The sequence below is a fragment of the Schistocerca gregaria genome, chromosome 3 (assembly GCF_023897955.1).
Source record: "Schistocerca gregaria isolate iqSchGreg1 chromosome 3, iqSchGreg1.2, whole genome shotgun sequence".
In the NCBI taxonomy this organism is placed as follows: domain Eukaryota; kingdom Metazoa; phylum Arthropoda; class Insecta; order Orthoptera; family Acrididae; genus Schistocerca; species Schistocerca gregaria.
The window spans coordinates 881250358-881271164 of NC_064922.1; positions in this window are offsets into that span (position 1 = coordinate 881250358).

Below are 20807 nucleotides of genomic sequence, written 5' to 3' on the forward strand. Positions count from 1 at the left end.
TCACTATCCCATTCCAACACCAGGAGGACAAGCTTAATGCACAATTAAGATGGCTACTTTCACCAGTGCAAAGCATGCTTGCTGTGTGTTTTGGTTTAATGCAAAATTCATACCAAATACAGTAAAGAACCTCCATGAAGGGCTACAATTTATTCTAGACATAAGAACTTTGTTGACACGTGGCCACATTGCTCCCCAGACTTGACACAGCTGGATTTCTTTCTGTGGGGTTTCATTAAACATAGTATCTGCTTCCACTACCAAATGATTTAAGTGACCTGAAGAATCGATCTATGCTGCTGTTGCACACATTACGCCTGATTTGCTGCAATGAATGTGGGAAGAAATTGATTGCCATTGGGATGTTTGCCACAGCACAAATGGTACTCACATTGAAAAATGATGACACTTGCCACTTTTATGGGAAACTTGAGGTTGTTTCCTACAAAATGATGCATCTACCAATTCTGTAAGTTATCTCAATAAATTTACATATAATTCCAAAGTTTAAAGTAGATACAACAATGAAAAAAATGGTAAATAATGTTCTTAAAAGTATTATTAGGTAGTCTTCTGCCAATGTCCGCTGCTTGTGGTCTTGCGGTAGCGTTATCGCTTCCTGAGCACTGGGTCCCGGGTTCAGGGATTTTCACTTGCCTTGAGATGACTGGATGTTGTTGTTTCATCATCATCATCATCATCATCATCATCATCCACCCCCATTATGGTCAGAGGAAGGCAATGGCAAACCACCTCCACTAAGGCCTTGGCTAGTACACGGCAGTGCGGGTCTCCTGCATCGTTCCCCTATGCTCTGTGAAGGAGTACGGGACTGCACCATCATCATTTCTGCAAATGGTTTCACTCTCAATTCCAGAAGGACGCAAATTGAGGTATTCAGTTCTGCACATATAGGGAAGCTACAACACCAATGATAAGTCTAACAAATGGTAATAAAATACGGTATAACATCAGCTTGCGGGTGGCCTATAAGCTCTGCCTTACAGTGACACATCATTCAGTGGTGTATTTACCTCACATTCATATTGCTAGTTGTAATGCATTGATGTTTCTTGGTTGCCACTTCACTGTCAGGGTCTCTCTATGTGAATTATTTGCTGGACTTGTTTATCATAGTGATATCTTTACTTGTCCATTCCCACACTGTTTTTTTCCATCCACATTTGGCGATCTGCTTTTGACAGCCCCACGCTGATCGGCCTAGTCTCAGTGGGTTGCTCGAGTTGTTCCAGATCTTCTGTCAAAACTGAGTTACAAAGTCATCTTCTGCCACATTATTACACTTCGTTTTTCTGATTATCAACAAAATGTGAAAGATGAAAAACAAATTGTCTCATATTCCTGTACTATAGCGCACAAAAATATTTACTACTTTGAAATTTAACATGCCTTGTGGCACTACGTATCCCTCCAGTAGAGTGACATGTAACCTTATGTCTACCTGGCCAAAGAATGCCGCTTTGCATACTAGAAGTGATATACTGAATAAATATTTGGGAGATCACATCTTTTTACAGTTTTTGTTATTTATTTGTGCATGTAACAAGTGTACCGAGAGATTTCATATGTTTTCCAAGATGTAACACCATGAGATTAAATACCTGTCCTGCCAATTTGCACACTCAATGCATCATTGTTCCACATTGGGTAGTGTTGCAGGCCCAGAATAAATGCCCACAATGTAATGTAAAGGCCCAGACACCAGCAACCAGAACATCAGCCTAGCAACTGAAACCAGATTGCAGACCATCAGCCATTGTCCTGCCAGCTCAGCAGCATCGGCAGTCATGGCTCCCACAGCTGGTACTCCTGCCTGTCAGCAAGTGAAACGTGATGTGGAATCACATTGCATGACTGAACAACCCACCAATTACGCCATGCCATGCCACTGACCCCGCTCCAGATGTTTCAACATGACCTTCATACACTGGGCCTTCTGCAGCTGTCAGCATGTGGAAACAGGATTTGAAAACCACCATGACCAGCCCATCAGCAAATCACAATTGGCCATCTGATGACACACAGCATATGTCGACCGTCACGGTATCCTTGGCACTACCTCTGCTGGGCCACAAACCAATGACTGCTGCCTGAATCTCAGGCACAAGGATGTTGCCTTGTTGCTGGATGTTGCATTTGCAACCATTGGTCGCCAGCCACCAGCATGCTGTGGTAACCAGACCACAGCTACTGTCCGCAGGAAACGCCTGTGTTGAAACACCTGTACCAGTGTGCTGGGGTTCGAGTATCACCACCTGCCATCTGCAGTCTTTCTGCTTCAGATGTACTGAACCATGTCTATTCATCAATAAAGTGTCCTTTCAACTGATTGGCTGCCTTCTTTGCCTGCTCCATCACCAACCTCCAACAGAGAACCACCTGCCCACATGTACTCCATTACGGAATGTTACAATATTGGTGTCAGAACACCTGCTGGTTCTGGAAATGGTCATCCAATGGAGTCCTGAAGAGGAGGTGGTGCAGCAGAGTGATGTTCAGTGCAAGTTTTCAAGTGAGTGCCAGTGGAAGTGTTTTATTTTGGGCTTGTCTTGTTGTGTCCTTTCCTCTCTATTTTGGGTGTACTATACACTTGTGGTGGTAGTTCTGAGCAAAATGGCTATCCCTGAAAAAGCAACAATCTAGGAGACATTACAGCATCTAATAAATGAGTTAGCTAAGGTTAGAGCTGACATTGATGTTTTGTGTACAGAAGTGAATCATTTGAAGAATGAAATAGGGGAAGTGTCATTTGCAGACCTATCTTCATCAATCTTTGATGTTGGCATCACCGCATTGGTGAAACTGTTTTCTGGTAAATCTTGTGAAGATATATTTGTATTTATGGATAATTTGCATATGACTGCAAAATTAAGGAACTGGAGAGATGAACAATTTTTATGTGTAGCTTATTTAAAATCGGCAGTGGATGTCAAGTTGTAAATGCTGTGCAATGAGAAACTGGGGGATGCTCAATACTTTGGAAATTTGCAGGACATCACAGCATTGCCATGAACAACTTAATGGTGTAGTGCAGATGCAAGGAGAATCAGTAAAGTTTTGTGGACTGCAGATCAAAATTAATATGTATGAATTAACAAATGTTGATTGTGGTAGTAAAGTCATTTTACAGGAGGTGGAACTATGGGCATTTGATGTATTTTCGCCGTGCTTGTCATCTGAAATGTCACAGAAAGTACACATGGAATTTCTGAGAACACTGAAAGAAGCAATGGCACTTCCATTAGCTTCAACTGAAACTGATTCTGTAACTAGACCAAGGGGGAGGAGGTAGTGTTCCATGTGGAGATTATATGTTAAAGGTGTGATGCTCCAGACCCCATTCAACATTTCTGTATGGAGCCCTAATGTCAGATGTGCAAGAAAGTGGGGCACTCTGTTCAAATATTTTCAAAGGGGCACGGACGGTGGCATTAGCATTAACACTCGTGCATCTGCATTAAATTGTACAAGGAGTGGTGTGACCTCTTTGTAATGCTCTCAGTAAGTTTGACTAAGGAACACCCTGCTGCAAAATCAGTGACTGACATTTGTCTATCTGGTTATATAAAGGGAAGGTAAAAAAATGGCTCTGACCACTATGGGACTTAACATCTGAGGTCATCAGTCCCCTAGACTTGGAACTGCTTAAACCTAACTAACCTAAGGACATCACACACATCCATGCCCGAGGCAGGATTCGAACTTGCAACCATAGCAGCAGCGCAGTTCCAAACTGAAGTGCCTAGAACCACTCGGCCACAATGGCCGCCGAGGGAAGGTCATGTAAGTTTTGTTGAATACAGGATCACAGGTATTCATGGCTAGCCAGAGTATATTGAGTACAGGGAATTTAAGCCCACCATGCTGTAGGTTAGATGGTGTGAACAGTAAGAGTGTGAATTCTCTCAGTTCCATATTATTGGGTTACCGAGTCTGAAGGAGAGACTTCTAAATGTGTATGGAAGTTCTGCCTTTTGTGGGCCTTAGTTACAATGACACTGTGGGTCTGGACTTCCTGACTAAACATCACACTAGAGTCAGTCTGCAGCAGTGCATGATAGAGCTGGACGGGATATTGTTTAGTCTAGGTTTTACAGTTGAAAGAGCTGAAATGTCTTAAAGAACACTCAAGACGCTAGGTAAGTTGGTTAAGCTGTGAGTATAGGCTCTTAGACTCAACTCACAGGATACAACACTGAAAAGTGTAGGAATGCTGGTGTGCAGAAATCTAGAAAGTGATATGCCCCTGTTAATACTATGTGCTGTAGGGCCTTTGCCAGTGAACACGTTATTGGTTTGAATGCATTGTTTTGTGTGACATACTTTGTTGTACATGCTCATGCACAATGTCAGCACACAGATATACACAAAATACATAGAAAATCTCATAGTTGAATCAGAAAGCATTCTCACACAGGAAAACAGAAACAAAACAAATGAGGTAAACATTGGTCTGACAAGAGAGCTAGTCAGTAATGAAATCAAAAACATAGTAACATATATGAAAGAAAACAGAAGAAACTAAAACAATACAGATTCTATAACACTGGCAAAACTTAGAAAAAAAGTACAGGAACACAACACCATCATCACAAAGGCAGATAAAGGAAACACAGTGGTTCTCATGGATACAGAGCAATACATCAGTAAGATACAAGTGTTCATCACAAAAAAGAAAATTATAAAATTAAAATCAGATCTAACAAACAGATTCCATACGAAGCTGAGAAGCACTCTAAAAGACATTGAACATACAATAGAAAACAATGAAAAAGGAAATCCCAGTGCACTGTCTCTTCAATGCCAACCAAAGCTACACAAGAAAGATCTCCCTGTCAGAGCTATTGTGAGTTATAGAAATGCTCCCACTTACCCACTTGCAGGATACATGTTGAAAACCTTACCAGAAAACTACAAATGACAAGAAGAGAGGGCTATAAGAAATACCACACAATTGATTAACTACGTAAAAGATATACAAGTTCCAGACACAGCCACCCTCCTGTAATTTGATGTAGAGAATGTGTGTTCCAGTATACCAATACCTGAAACAATAAACATTAAACAACAAAATCTTAAGACACACAGTACACTTCCACATGAATACATCAAAGAAAGAGTAAGGCTTCTAGAGCTAATAACAGAACAGAATTATTTTCAGTTCAATAGTGAATTCTGTTTACAAAGTGAAGGATTACCAATGGGATCTCCAGTGTCTGGAACCATAGCAAACATATTTATGAACCATGTAGAACAGATTATATTTAACAAAATAGTACCAAGCAGGTACAACATCCTATACTGGATTAGATATATGGATGATATCTTGTGCCTGATATATGAACCAAACAATAAAATTGACCAGGTACACACAGGCATAAATTCTTTTCATGATAAGATACATTTTATAATAGAGAAAGAGCAAAATAGACAGTTAAATTTTTTGGACATCACCATAAAGATTCAAAACGACCAACACACATTTGCCATATACCGAAAACTGACAACAACAGACACAATTATACGTGAGACATCACAACAACCTAATTCTCAAAAGCAGGCAGCAATTAGACACATGCTCCACAGACTAAACACAGTACCATTAGATACAGACAATTACAAAAAAGCAATGAATACTATAATACAAATAGCCACAAACATTGGATACAAAGAGAACTTAGTAACAAAGCTGAACAAGAAAATCATAAAACAGAAAAGAAAAAACACCCAACTGTCACCAACACAAGGACAAAATCACACGCAAACAAGTGCACAAAGTACAAGAATAGAAACAACACGAAGTTTGAAAGAAACTGAAAGTAAAAGATGGTACACAATGACATACAACCACAAATACACAAACAAAATATCCAATATTTTCAAAAAACAAGGCATAACACTAGTACACCAAACCAACAACTCAATTCAGAAATACTTCCCAAAAACAATAGGAAAAACTGAACTGTATCAGAAATCAGGAATATACCAACTGAAATGCAGTACATGTGATGGAAGATATATAGTTCCAACCAGGAGGACATTTGACACCAGATACAAAAAGAATGGAAGTGTAGGACAAATGATTTAACTTTTGCAGAACACTTACACCAACACCAACATAAAATTACAACCAGAGACACAGACATGGAAATCATAAGGATAAATAAGAATAAAAAACACTTCCTCACCTTACAAGAAAACTACCACATCCAAAAAACCATAGCAGAAAAGAAACGACTCATAAATAATCAGATGAACTTGGCAAACCACACACTCTTTAAACTGATTGACCATTTAATATAACATTAAAAGTACAAATATAACCACAGGCTCCATTTACCACTACCATTTCCTCCCATATCTGTTGCATAATCACTTTCCAGGCCATCCCTGTCGTTCCCCCCCCCCCCCCCCCCCCAATCCCCCTTTGGAAGGGAAAAAAACAACATGAACAAAAACAAACAAATAGGCATAAACACTGTGGCAGTGATGAATGAAAACCAGATAGTGCAGTGCAGGAAATAATGCAAAATGCCAAAAACTGCAGATGTGAAATGAAGCCTGTTGACACCAACCACTGTTAGCAAGAGGGGAAGGTGCAGACTACGTAAAGAAACACCATAAGTAGCTTACAGACCAACTTCATAAAGAAAACACTGTTTTTAGCCTAAAATAATCAAAAAAATGCACAAATGTGTGTATCCAATTTACAGAATATCACAGAAGATGCTTCATAAATAAAAGCAAAACATGTCTGGTGTAATTCTTTTTAACTACATTGTAGTCAGCTCAAGACAGATAACCTATAACAACAGACAATTTATGTCATGTGGTTCGAGTAACCATGCTCTCAGTTGCATTCTGAGCCAAGAGTGGGGTGGGAAGGAACACCCCATATTATATGCTTCCAGGTAATTGTATAAAGTAGAAGAAAAGCTATGCAACTTCAGAAATCGTTGGCACTAATTTTTGGTATCACATATTGTCATTGCTATATCTATAGGAGGCACTTCCAGATCATAACAGATCACGTTGCACTAAAATAGCTTCTGAGGTTGAAGGATCCAACCAGTAAGCTAACCTACTGGTCTTGAAGACTTTGCGAATTCGATTTTGAGATAGTGCATCATCAAGGGAAGTCTCATGGTAGTGCCAATGGATTAAGTGATGTACAATGCATCGGAATAAGCACAGGAGAGTTGTGCAGAGATCAGGCTGCTGCCCCTAGTAGTCAGTGTTATGTAAAACAAGTGCAGTTCAGCTCTGATGATGGAGTGCTTTACAAACAAACACAATGCAGCTGCTGTATTATTGTGCCAGCCTGTGAACAGGATGAAGTACTGAAGCAAACCCATGGTTCTGTCTTAGCTGGGCGCAGTGGATGATGAGCCACAGACCACAGCTTTGTGGAAAATTACTGGCAGCCACAGAGGAAACAACACCTCATGAAGAACTGCATCCTTTGTGCTTGAAGAGTTGAGCTGTGTCATCAGCAAATATCATTGCAATGACTGACTGAGGCAGAGAAACCTTTTCAGCTAATTGGCCTTGACATCCTTGGCCGTTTTACACAAACACCAGCAGGAAACCGATGTGCTAACCATAACTGTTAATCGTTTGTGTTACTTGGCCATGATCACCACACCACACCATACCAACAAGCAGATACAGTAGCTTATCCTTTCATTAACCATTGGCTATTGAAACTCACTGCACCAGAAGCAATAATAACAGACCAAGACATGAACTTTGTGACTGAATTGTTTAAGCGGCTATATCAAATTTTGTGCATTAAGAAATTATGAACTAGTGCCCTTCATCTGCAAATGAACTGTATAACAGAGAGAGTGCATAGGACACTGTGCAAAATAATGCTAAGTTATTATGTCAATAGTAGTCGTGCTAACAGGGACACCCAATTACAGGATTTCATAAGCGAGTACAGTTAAAATATCCACCAACCTATTCCAGGGGAGGATGAATCCTCTGTTCGGGACTTTACTAAAAAGCTAAAAGGGATATGGCATCATATGGAAAAAATGAACACAAAACTAGAATGACAGGTAAACACTCACAATAAAAATTCATAATTAAGTAGCTACAGGCCATTAAAACTGCTACACCATGAAGATAACGTGTTACAGACGCGAAATTTAACTGACAGGAAGAAGATGCTGTGATAAGCAAATGATTAGCTTTTCAGAGCATTCACACAAGGTTGGCGCTGGAGGCAACACCTACAACGTGGTGCCACGAGGAAACTTTCCAACTGATTTCTCATACACAAACAGCAGTTGACTGGCATTGCTTGGTGAAACATTGTTGTGATGCCTCGTGTAAGGAGGAGAAATGCGTACCATCACGTTTCCAACTTCGATAAAGGTTTGATTGTAGCCTATTGTGATTGCGGTTTATCGTATCGCATTGTTCGAGATCTAATGACTATTATCAGAATATGGAGTCTGTGGGTTCAGGAGGGTAATACAGAACGCCGTGCTGGATCCCAACGGCCTCATATCACTAGCAGTCGAGATGACAGGCACCTTATCCGCATGGCTGTAATGAATCGTGCAGCCACATCTCGATCCCTGAGTCAACAGATGGGGATGTTTGCAAGACAACAACCATCTGCATGAACAGTTCGATGATGTTTGCAGCAGCATGGACTATCAGCTTGGACACCGTGGCTGCAGTTACTCTTGACGCTGCATCACAGACAGGAGCACCTACCATGGTGTACTCAGCAATGAACCTGGGTGTACGAATGGCAAAACGTCATTTTTTCGGATGAATCCAGGAACTGTTTACAGCATCATGACAGTCGTAGCGTTTGACGACATTGCGGTGAACGCACATTGGAAGCATGTATTCGTCATCGCCATACTGGCGTATCACCCGGTGTGATGGTACATGGTGCCATTGGTTACATGTCTCGGTCACCTCTTGTTCACATTGACGGCACTTTGAACAGTGGGCATTTCATTTCAGATGCCTTACGACCCTTGGCTGTACCCTTCATTCAATCCCTGTGAAACCCTACATTTCAGCAGGATAATGCACGATCGCATGTTGCAGGTCCTGTGTGGGCCTTTCTGGATACAGAAAATGTTTGACTGCTGCCCTGGCCAGCACATTCTCCAGATCTCTCACCAACTGAAAAGGTCTGGTCAATGGTGGCCGAGCAACTGGCTCGTCACAATACGCCAGTCACTTCTCTTGATGAACTGTGGTATTGTGTTGAAGCTGCATGAGCAGCTGTACCTGTACACACCATCCAAGCTCTGTTTGACTTAATGCCCAGGCGTATTAAGGCCGTTATTACAGCCAGAGGTGGTTGTTCTGGGTACTGATTTCTCAGGATCTGTGCACCCAAACTGCATGAAAATGTAATCACATGTCAGTTCTAGTATAATATATTTGTCGAATGAATACCCGTTTATCATCTTTATTTCTTCTTGGTGTAGCAATTTTAATGGCCAGTAGTGTATCGTGTTGGGTTAGTGGATTATGTTATTAGCCATCACTTTCCGAAGGGGAAAACAAAAAAATTTATTCCATGGTACCAGGTAATCAAAAAGACATCCCCAATTAATGTTAAAATACAACTACCCACTCTAAGTATGGTTGTCCTTATGATTGGATTGCATCCATTTCAAGGTGGACAGGGGTAGCACTGCCTCAATTTCTGGAGCACTGCTTCAACTGCTGGCAGCCCCTTCTGAAGGGGGAAGCAAACTGAGTAAGAAAATAGAAGAAAGAAAGGTAGTTATAAGCAAGTGGCACAGAGTGTACCTGAAATGGTTCCAACACATCCATACATCTTAAGACCATGAGGTAGTTTTATGAGCTGAATGTTTGTATGTACTTATTAATTGTTAGTTATTACATTTATATTCATATTGTTTTATTTCTATGAGAAAGGTTCATGGCAAACATTTGCATATAGATAGCAAGTTAGAGAACTATTAATAGAACATTAGCATGTCTAATTTAAACAAAGTGTTTTGCTTTATATGTAGCTGGTAAAGAAGTATGTAGAGCATAAATTAGCAGTAACTGAAAATGAGTGAGTAATATGTGTGAGACACTTTGGCATGTAGCTTAAAGTTTGGAGATTTTTTATAACAGGTGCTTTCTAAATTAATTCAGTCATTTAAGATGATGAGTGATTTGAGAAAGTACTACTCTCCACCTTGGAGCCACTGCAGTGCCAAGCCAGGATAGTCACTGTTTGCTCCACAAAGCAAATACACACTGTGCCTGATTCATGGGAATATACTCTGTTTCGCCATGAGAACCTGCAACCAAATGCCCCAGGGATATCATTACAAGTCAAACTGAATTTTTCCAGGAGACAGACTTGTACTGGCTGTACTCCATACTGAAACCACTACTCAGTGCAGAGAGCTACAAGGTAAGGGATTGCTAATGAATGGTAAGCAATGTGACATTTCAAGTCCCACTTTCTGGCTACCATTACTGGAATTACAATTCCAAAACCAGCTACTCATTGATTTACCTGCCAGATCTATACTTTGAAATCCTGCCCAAGGAAAACCTCACTTTCCTAAACACCATGTTAGACCCATCTCTTCTGGCCATCGGGGACCTGAGGATAGCAGCACAAAAAGGTTGTGTGATAATTAAACATCAACTTGATCACATAAGAAAATATCGATACACATGACACCACCAACTCACAACCATAACGACTACTACCATTATGTAATTTTGATCATAACAATTAATGTGTACTGCCATCTCAGATACAGAATTGCCTAAATCCTGCCTTACCTTCCTTCAACCTACAGTTCACCATACTCAAGGTGGTACCAGTAAAGAAGTGACTCAACCAAGTAAACAGTAACAAGTTGTGAAAAAAAAGAGAAAAAAAGGGTGGGGGGGGGGGGGGGGGGGGTTGTGGGCGAAGAGGGCCACAGAAATGCAGCACTTAAGCTTTATACAAGTAAGATACTGTTTCTAGTGTAAAATGAAAATGAAAAGGTGGACATGCTAAAGTCTTACTTGAGAAATGAAGAAACAATGATAGATACGTAAGTGTGTGTGTGTCACAATCAGACCAAGAAAATAGGAATTTGGAGGACTAAATTGATCTAAGGAGGGAGCAAATGTTAATGGCCCAGAGACTGGCAGCTGAGACTGCAGTCCAGCCACAGATCATTGGCCAATGCCCTGCCAGTTTAGCAACATCAGCAGACATGGCTTCTGCAGATGGTGCTCCTGTCGACGGACTCTCGCTGTATGATTGACCGACCTACCAATTACACTGTTCCAGGCCACTGATTCCACTCCAGACATTTCAACGTGGCCTTGATATAGGGAGCCTTTCACAACTGTCAGAATGTGGAAACAGGATTCAAACCATCAGGACCAGCCCATCAGCAAGTTGTCTCAATTGGACCGTCCAATGATGCACAACCTGTGTTGGTCTTGCTGCATCTATGATGCTCCCGCCACCAGGTCATAAACTGATGACTGCTGCCTGAGTATCCATCCTGGGCACAGGGATATCCCCTCACTGCCATGCCACCACTACCAACGCCACCTAGATAGAGAAGGCCTGTGCACTGGCTGTGAATGGCATGATGGGTATATCACGAGTAGTCATAACAAAATGAAGCGATTTGTGTTGTTCTGAGCATAGGAGTGTATGAATGCTACACAGTGTAACTGTCCTATAATGTTTTTAACTTTATTTCTGTGATACACAGTGTTAATTTGTGTTAGTGAGAGACAAAATGCCTTACAGATGTTGTGTGACTGGGTGTAAAGGCAATTTCCCTACAGGCCTGAAAATGCAAGTTTTTTCATTTCTGAAGAAAGAAGAATTGTTAGAAAAATGGAAACAGGTTAACCCCAGGAAAAATTTAACAATCAACAAAACAACAAAAGCAAGTCATTAAAATTTCTTTATGATTATACTGTAGGATGAAGTTAATAACATGAATTATAACCTCAGATTTACGCAACACCTAGCACTTACTGTGTTAATGTTTTGGCAGTATGTTACTGATTTAGAGCAATACATATATGAAGTTTATTACTATGTGAACTGAGCTGCTCATGGAAATCCTACAAGGCATTGTGTCAGCAGTTTTAGATATTTCAGCCTGTTAGCAATTTTAAAGCATTCAGGGGAAGTACTATCAGCAATAATTTTATTAACAAGAAAGAGCATTTACATTCTAATTATTCATTTTAGAACATTGTTGTTGAGCTCATGTCAGTTCTCTGTTCTGGAGCTTTTCAGCATGTTTACCAAGTAGATAAGGTCTGTAGCGGTAATTCTTCTCCAAGTGAATCTTCTATTTCCTCTACTCTGTGACTGCAAAAGGAAGGCCTCCACATCACGTATGTCACCCCTTCGTGATACAAGGTGCAGTGACCATTGATTGCCAGTAACTGCCACCTACGAAGTGCAGAGTAAATGGTCTTTGGGGACTTGTTGTTCTTTGGTTCGGTCTTGTGGACTTGGGTTACGATGTTTGTGTTGTGATTTTCTGTATTGTTTTTCTTGTGTTTTGTGTAATTACACAAACCTTAATAAAAATGTCTGATCGTAATAGGTTGGAGTTTTCTTGTGCGGTCAGTCACTATAGCCAGAAAACCCACGTTGGTGACCCCAAGTCACAAAAATATGTTCCATTCACTCACTGTAAACCACCGGTTTCACACCAATAGACAATGTCACAACCTCCAGTTTTTCTGGCAGTGCAGGACGCCATGACCACAAAATGGTCGTTCGAGTGTGAAGTGCAGCACTTTATCCCGTGTGCTACTAATACACGGGGAATGTTCGTATGTCTGATGTTTGCTTCAACCAGCCAGACAACCCTAACTTCCGAAAGGACCCACATACTTCCCTCCAGATTGTTCCCTGCAACTTACTGGGTTCAGTCAGGCCTCTGTGGTGCAATACATCCATGGACACTACCTGGCCTTTTGTTCCTTCTGCACTGCATCACCAAGTATTCACTACATTACATAACATTTCACATCCTGGTGCTAAGGCTATTGTGCCTCTTGTTATAGAAGGCTTTGTGCGGCCGGGTGTGAAGAGGAATTGTCATACTTGGGCTTGTGCTTGTTTACAGTGCCAGTGCAGCAGAGTCGGCAGGCACACACAACCCCGTCTAGGTAAATTCAACACCCCAAAAGGCTGCTTCTGACATGTGCACCTGGACCTCATAGGACCATTACCCATATCTGATGGTTTCAGGTATATCTTGTCTGTCATCAACCGCATTACACATTGTGTAGAGGCAACACCCTTGCCAGACATCACAGGGGATTCCATAGCATGCTCATTCGTATCCTGGGTAGCTCAATTCGGCTGCCCTAAATCCATCAGCACCGACCAGGGAAGGCAGTTTGAATCCCTGCTGTTTAACAAACTCTGCATACTCTGTGGGGTGGATAGATTCTGTGCTATGGCTTACCACTCACAGAGCAATGGACTGGTTGAGCAATGGCACAGAACTCTGAAAATGGCCCTCATGTGCCACAGCAGTGAGTCGTCTGATGCCCTTCTCTGGTTTATGTAAGGAATATGCATGGCTTACAAGACAGATCTGCAGGCTTCACTTGTAGAGCTCCTGTATGGCGAGACCCTAGTTTTCCCCACAGAGTTCGTCAACGATGAGGCAATTGTTGATCTGTCTGACCTCCCCACTCTAGTTGAGCATGTCCAGACACACGTAGCTGTGATCCGCACACCCCCTTCGTGACCACACACCTGTCCTCAGGTCTTCCTGCATTCGGCACTGGACCCTTGTGAGTTTGTTATATTATGGGATGACACAGTCCAAATGGCATTACAGCCACCTTACTCTGGCTCACATCGAGTAGTGGCTCACGTGGACAATACTATGGACATTGTCGTCAGTGGCCGTTGGTAGACAGGTTCCCTTCAACTCGTGAAACCAGCCTGGATGATCAAGGAATCTGTACCACACCCTCTCGAGTCAAGTGTTCCTCCATCAGGTGACAACTCCGATCTCTCACCGGCTGCCCATTCCCCTGCGCCCGACCATTATCATATGTTCACTGAGCCTACACCTGTGGGCAGCTTAGTTGTTGCCTGTTATGATAGTCTATTCTCGTTTCGCTCAGTTCACTGCGTGTGACAATTAACAACCTCGGGCCCAACCACATGTTGCATGTGACATTATCCTATCGCAAGTGTTCCAGTGTTTCTCCTTAACTACATTATTTTTCCCCACCACCTCCCTGGTGCCCCCTATGTCCACTGTCAACCAAATCTGCATCTCACCAGTGCCTCTGAGTGCCCATGTGATGAGCTTTCCTTGCAGCTCCATGAGGGATCCGTCTTCATCCTCTGCATAAGGGGCACTTCGTACGAGCCCCCTCAAACATCACATATCACCATCCTGCGCACAGTCTCCATCCCAAACGGGGTAGATACGCCTGGCATAGCGGCAATGTTCAGCACCGACAGGATGCTCAAGATTCGCATCCCCCTCTCTGCCTGTACTGCAACACTGACATCTTCCATGCCAGTCCAGTATGCGTGTGTAGGTCGACCAGTCTGTCCACCCCCCTCACCCCCCCCACCCCCCCAGTGCTAGTCCACCCTGCACCGACAGCGTGGACTCTTCGCACACACCTCTATCAACCAGTGAGCATCCCACAACAGCACTACACAGAAAGACGCCCACATCCTTCTTGCAGTCTCCCAGTGCTCCAGACTCCTGGAGGCAGGGGGCTCTTTCGTGACCATCAGCTGCCAGTAACTGCCACCCATGAAGTGCAAAGTAAATGGTCTTTGGGGACTTTTTGTTCTTTGGTTCGGTCTTGTGGACTTGGGTTACGATGTACATGTTGTGATTTTCTGTAGTGTTTTTCTTGTGTTTTGTGTAGTTACACAAACCTTAATAAAAGTGCTTGATTATAATAGGTTGGAGTTTTCTATGCCCGGTCAGTCACTATTGCCAGAAAACCCACAAAGGGAACTTTCAGAAATCACAAAATATTCGTTGAGAGTCTGAGAGTTGACTGGGATAGTGATTTTCTCCTTTCCCATATTTATTTCACTTTTTACGCCATTGCTTTACAGTTACTTTTCATATTGAAAATGTACTCCTCATTGGCTTTGATTCTTGCTGCTTTAATTTCAGATATGAATGTTTTTCTTAAGCTTATAAAGTTTTTCTTGTTCTCACAACTGTCATTAGACATGTCCTTCAGCATGAGTAAAATCACCTGATTTCACTGTACTTGCATCTTTCAGAAACCAGATGGCAATTTCTGTCTAGTGTAAGTTTCATGTTGGAAAGGAATATGAAGAAGCATTCATTAATATCTTTCTCATTGGTTAGTATATTGGACAACTCAATTAGTTTAAAGTCATTTCTCATTCTTTCAGTTTTCCCTTCATTGAGAACTGTGTATATGTAGTTAACATCTTGGAATTATCAGTAGGCCGATTTCCAACTTTGAGCCATATGTCTTAATGATCAGATATTCCAAATCTGATGGTGTCACTTTCTACTTAATTTCTACACACATTGTCGATTGTCAAGGCATACTCCCTTCCTAGTTAGCTTCTGGTTTCAGCAATAGAAATTCATTGATCTTAACACATTTAGGAAACACACCACATTTTTTCTCTTATTTCTGCGTTAATAAGCCTTAGCACCAGGATGGGGAATGTTATGTAATGTAGTGAATACTTGGTGATGCAGTGCAGAGGGAACGAAAGGCCAGGCGGTGTCCATGGATGTATTGCACCACAGTGGTCTGACTGAGCCCAGTAAGTTGCAGGGAACGATCTGGAGGGAAGTATGTGGGTCCTTTCAGAAGTTAGGGTTGTCTGGCTGGTTGAAGCAAACATCAGAGATACGAACATAAATTTTGTAGTGCTTATATTTGGCAGTTGTTAAAATAAAATGGAGAACTATTTTGCAGATGTTTCTTTACCAGAAGCTGACATTTAGTAAATGGATATACAACAAGAAGTGTCTGAGTGTGCAGTGCCATAGCAAAGGCTTCAAAAACATAACTTGTTGCCAGTGGATAACCACATGGTACAAACAAACTTATTTCTGTACTTTTATTCAGTCTCTGTTCACACATAGAATGCTGCACATAATTTCGTCAGACCTTTATCAGAGTTCGGTAACTTTATTACTTACAGACAGCAGATATGTGTGTAGCAAAATTAGCTCACTTATGCTGCAGGGAAGTACACTGGATCTATTCCGTTCACTTGTTTTTAGTGTCTCTTTTCTATCATATTCTGATGCTCATTGTTGTGAGCAAGACCAAGCATTCTCTAGCTTGATCAGTCTTACACATTTCCTGATCAGGTTCTGGGTGTTGAGGCACATGGTCATACTCGCTAGAGCAGGTTAATTTATTATTTTCCATGTTAAGTTTTCTGAGTTGTTTTTATGAATGAACTGCTCTGAGAAAGACTGTGGTAATCACAATGGTCAAGATATTTGCAAAAGAGGAGAAAGGATTTCAACCTGCTTTTTGCATAATGGGACTTGGAAAAGAACAGGTAGCCTAATATGAATGGCCAGACACTGAGGTCATTATGATAACTCAGCCAATAGTTCATAAATATCTACCAGAAATATTTACAAAATATGATATTCAGTGTTTAAAAATATCATAGTTTCTAAAAAAAATATTTTAAGCTAGTCTTTAAGTAATATTAGTTCTTTTCTATTAAGATCATGGTAATCAGTACTGCATGGTTATCATGTGGGTTCAAGTTATAGTTGTGTGAAAAGCATTTTCACCCTCATGAATTATAAGAATATCGCGAGATAACAGAAGAAATGAAGAAGTTCCTCACATGCTCACCAGACCAAGTCTGCTTTCATCAACAGTTCCATCTGTTTTACCAAATTGCCTTCTCTATTGGAGAAAACCTGGAAGCTACAGGGTTGACCCTGAGGTAAAGAGACAGAATCCTGAGGAGAAAAATATTCAGGCAGCTGTTCAAGAGAGTCTGAAAAGAAGGGAAATATATTTAAAAGCTCAGTCCATTGCATCACTGTGTGAGTTAAAGACCAAATTGTAAATGTTAAAATTAACTGGGTATCATTACAAAACCTGCATCTGTATTGTTTGCTAACATTCAAACAGTTCCTGCTCCTGTGATGAAACATTCTGTTCTTGTTAGTGAAACCCTTGATGTATCAGTATTTGTTTTGAACAAGCAAATAAACAAGTTAGGCCTAATTAGGGATACGTTTGTAACAAGTGTTTCAAGCATTGTTAGACTGGTGGGGAAAGCTGATATGCAGCTTAATGTGGCCAATAATGTTGAGCAGATTTTGAGTTTTATGTGTGACATTGTGCAGACACTTCAATTATCTGAGGATGAAAATAGCAAAAACATAATCATTTTCATCAAACAGTTGAAGTTACTATCATCAGAGAACCTTTCATAACTCACTCATTCATGATATTTTCTTGTTTCTCTTACAGTATTTCTCCATGTGTTTATAGGTTTAATAGGGGTTATGGTTTTTTTTTTGTAGGCCCTCATCCATCAGTTATTGAAAGGGTGTATTCTGGCATTAACTTAGGTCGCCAGAATGAGCATTGTGAAAATCAATGGATTAAAAGAATTGCATTGAGTCTTGAAGATACAGGATTCAAAGAGTTGTTTGTAGTTGTCTGTAATTTCAGACAATTATTCTGTTAACAGAAAGGCAATGTCATCATCATTTTCAAATCCCCCTTCAGTCTCTTATGTATATAACCATCCTAAAGATTCAACAAGATCTTTGTTTTTCATAATTATGAAGTGGATCTGGCATAACTGGTTAAAGCTAAAACATAATTCTTGTATGATTTACCCCACATTTCAGGACAATGATTCTTGCATTCATCATGCCTGTTTTGACACCTTACTTTAGTGTATGACCTTGAACATGAAAAACTGGCAAAATGTTGTTATCGCCAGACTCTGAAAGCAATGCTAAACTAGCTCTGTAAATTTTCAGTGATGTCACAGCTAATGCCCTTCAAACCCTTGGTCTAAAACACTCTTTACCTCATTGTGTAGAAACAGCAAATTACATTGGTCTGTTTGTCAAATGGTGGAAAGTAGCTAATGTGAAAACACCATTTAAAGGTAACTGGTTAAATGATGAATTCTTGAGCTCTGTAGAATAATGTACAGTAGCTGGTGCTGAACCGAGATTTGAACTTATTCTAGCACACAGTTTTCATCTGCCAGGAAGTTTCATTTCAGTGCACACTCTGCTCCAGAGTGAAACATTTATTCTTGTTCAGCATTAATGCAAACAACAGCGGGTCTTTATAAAACTGTCTGAATATTACATTAATGAGTTGCAGTTTTCTTACTTTCTGCATGGAAAGTTTCAGATTGATTTGTTTGAAGAGAGATTTGGAAAGTATAGGCAATTGTGTAGAGTTCAGTACTATGTCAGCAAGAAACAGGTCTATGAAGTAGAAAAGAAGCTTCACTTCCAGTCTGTAATTAGGTTAAATTTAAAATCAACTGTTTATGGTGAGACCAGTATACAATCCATACAGGACATTTTCTCTGAGGTACAAAATATGGGCACAGAGGTTTTTCCCCATATGATAAAATAGTAGTTAATCCATTAGGAATTGCTTAAAAGTGTAATGACGATTTGCATGTTCTGACATACATAGAAGGTTATTATTCCTACTCTGTTTTGAAACATACAAAGTGTGAATTCTGTAAAGATATTTTGGTGTTAGATGACATTTTAGGTGATCAGGAAATATATTTCTTTATACAGAATGTGTGTGGTAGAAAACTACTCATTCCTTGCTCTCAAGTTATCTGTGTGGTTGTCACTACTTTCATGATAGTTACAAAATTGTGTGATAAATTTGAAACTGAGTTTCTTAAAGTTTTGAACCAAAGAGAACTGGTTTCAGACCTGGCTTGGAATTCAGTCTTAATGAATGAACTTCTTTGGGAAAGAGAATGTGGTAGTCGCAGTGCTCAAGACATTTGCAAAAAAGTAATATGGATTTTAACAAATGTTTTTCTTAACAGTTTCACTAGAAAGAAGAATCAGAGTATTTTGAAGGATACTGTCCCTAGAAAGAAAAACATATTTAGTAAAAAGCAGATGAATCCTGAATTAAGCTTTAATTTTACAGTGTGCACAGAATTTGTGAAGTGGGATTTGGTTGCAATATAGACTGTACATATAAATTACGATAATATTGTTATTCATTACTATCCTTTATTAGCCATAACTATTGTGATTAATGGAGCTATTACTGTAAAAAGACTGAATAATGGGTCAGTCCATGTGAAATCAACCAATGGTGTAATTCTTGACACCTTAGATTTTGATCTTCTTTTTTTTTTTTTTTACTTTTCTTTATCTTCATGTTTGTTCCAGCTATGATTACTTTCAATTTTTGATGAGCTGCACAAATGCAAACCGTGTGAGTCCCATCATACAATTGAAAAGTTTGTACACTTCTCGTATGTTTCTTAAAACTATTCTGTTTTGAAAATACATAGGACTGCCGACACCATTTTTTCCTGTAGAAATGTTATCCCATTTGTTAGGCATTCACCTGCTACTATTGTCATTACAAAAAACTCTTTCACTAACAGAACTGTTTCACCAGACAAGGACTGTCCAGGCTTGGGATCTGGAGTAGTGTGTATGCTCTTTCCTTCCACTATTTTCTTTTTTACCATTTAGTTTCTTACTCCAAACTTTTCTATGTAGCCAAAGAGTAGTTCAACAAATGCAAGCCTTCTTCAGCATCCACAAACTCAGGGTCATCAGTTGTGCCACAACTCAGTTGTGCTTTTCCATAAGATTCTTTTGTTTCAGTTATCAGTGGGTCAGGTTTTCTTTCATTGATAGTTTCTCTCTGTGTGAAATGCAGGTTTTCATTCTTTCTTCAGTATCCAATTTCAATCGTCCAGTGTTAGTTTCTTTTTAAGGGATTGCAACAAAACTTTGACCAATTTTTATTCATAGTGTGTGTGCTTAGAAAATCAAAGAAATATAAAACACAAGCATCAAAAAGATGAAATCTCTAACACATATAAAAATAAAAAATCATTAGTATAAATAAAATTAGTGCATTAATTGTGAAGGAACAATTTTTTGAAACCATTACTCAAATCTAGTAATGCATGCCAGCGAAGTTTGGTGCCAGAGTCCCCAGATTGTAATGATTTTTATTGGATTCTGAGTAAAATGGCGCTCCTCCTATTTCAGAAAGGTTGCTACATATAAGCTTGACTTGTGCATCGCATGTTGCATTGCAGCAACCTGCTCCTCTTTCTCCCTCCTGTGTTTTGCTAACTTTGTTTCAAGAATTGATCTTTGCTGAAGTTCATTCTTGGGTCAATAAAATTGTAAAGTTTTGTTTAATTATTATTTAATGGCAGTGCTTCTCTTCTGATATGTCCATTGTAATTCATTAATTGTAAAACAAACAGCTGTAGACACTGATCTAACATCCTGTAAACACACCTTGAAATAAGGTGACCCCCCTGCGGGTTCGGAGGTAAGAATAGGCCCACGGTATTCCTGCCTGTCGTAAGAGGCGACTAAAAGGAGTCTCAAACGTTTTGGCCTTGTGAGATGGTCCCCTAACGGGTTTGACCTCCATCCTTCTAAATTTTCCGAAGAGCGAGCCGATTGGGGAAGGGCGCCTTACAAGGAGCGATGTGTCCATCATGCATTACCATCTCTAGCCAGGTTTGTCGTCATCGCTTAGCAGTCCCACTCACCTACCATCTCTTGGGC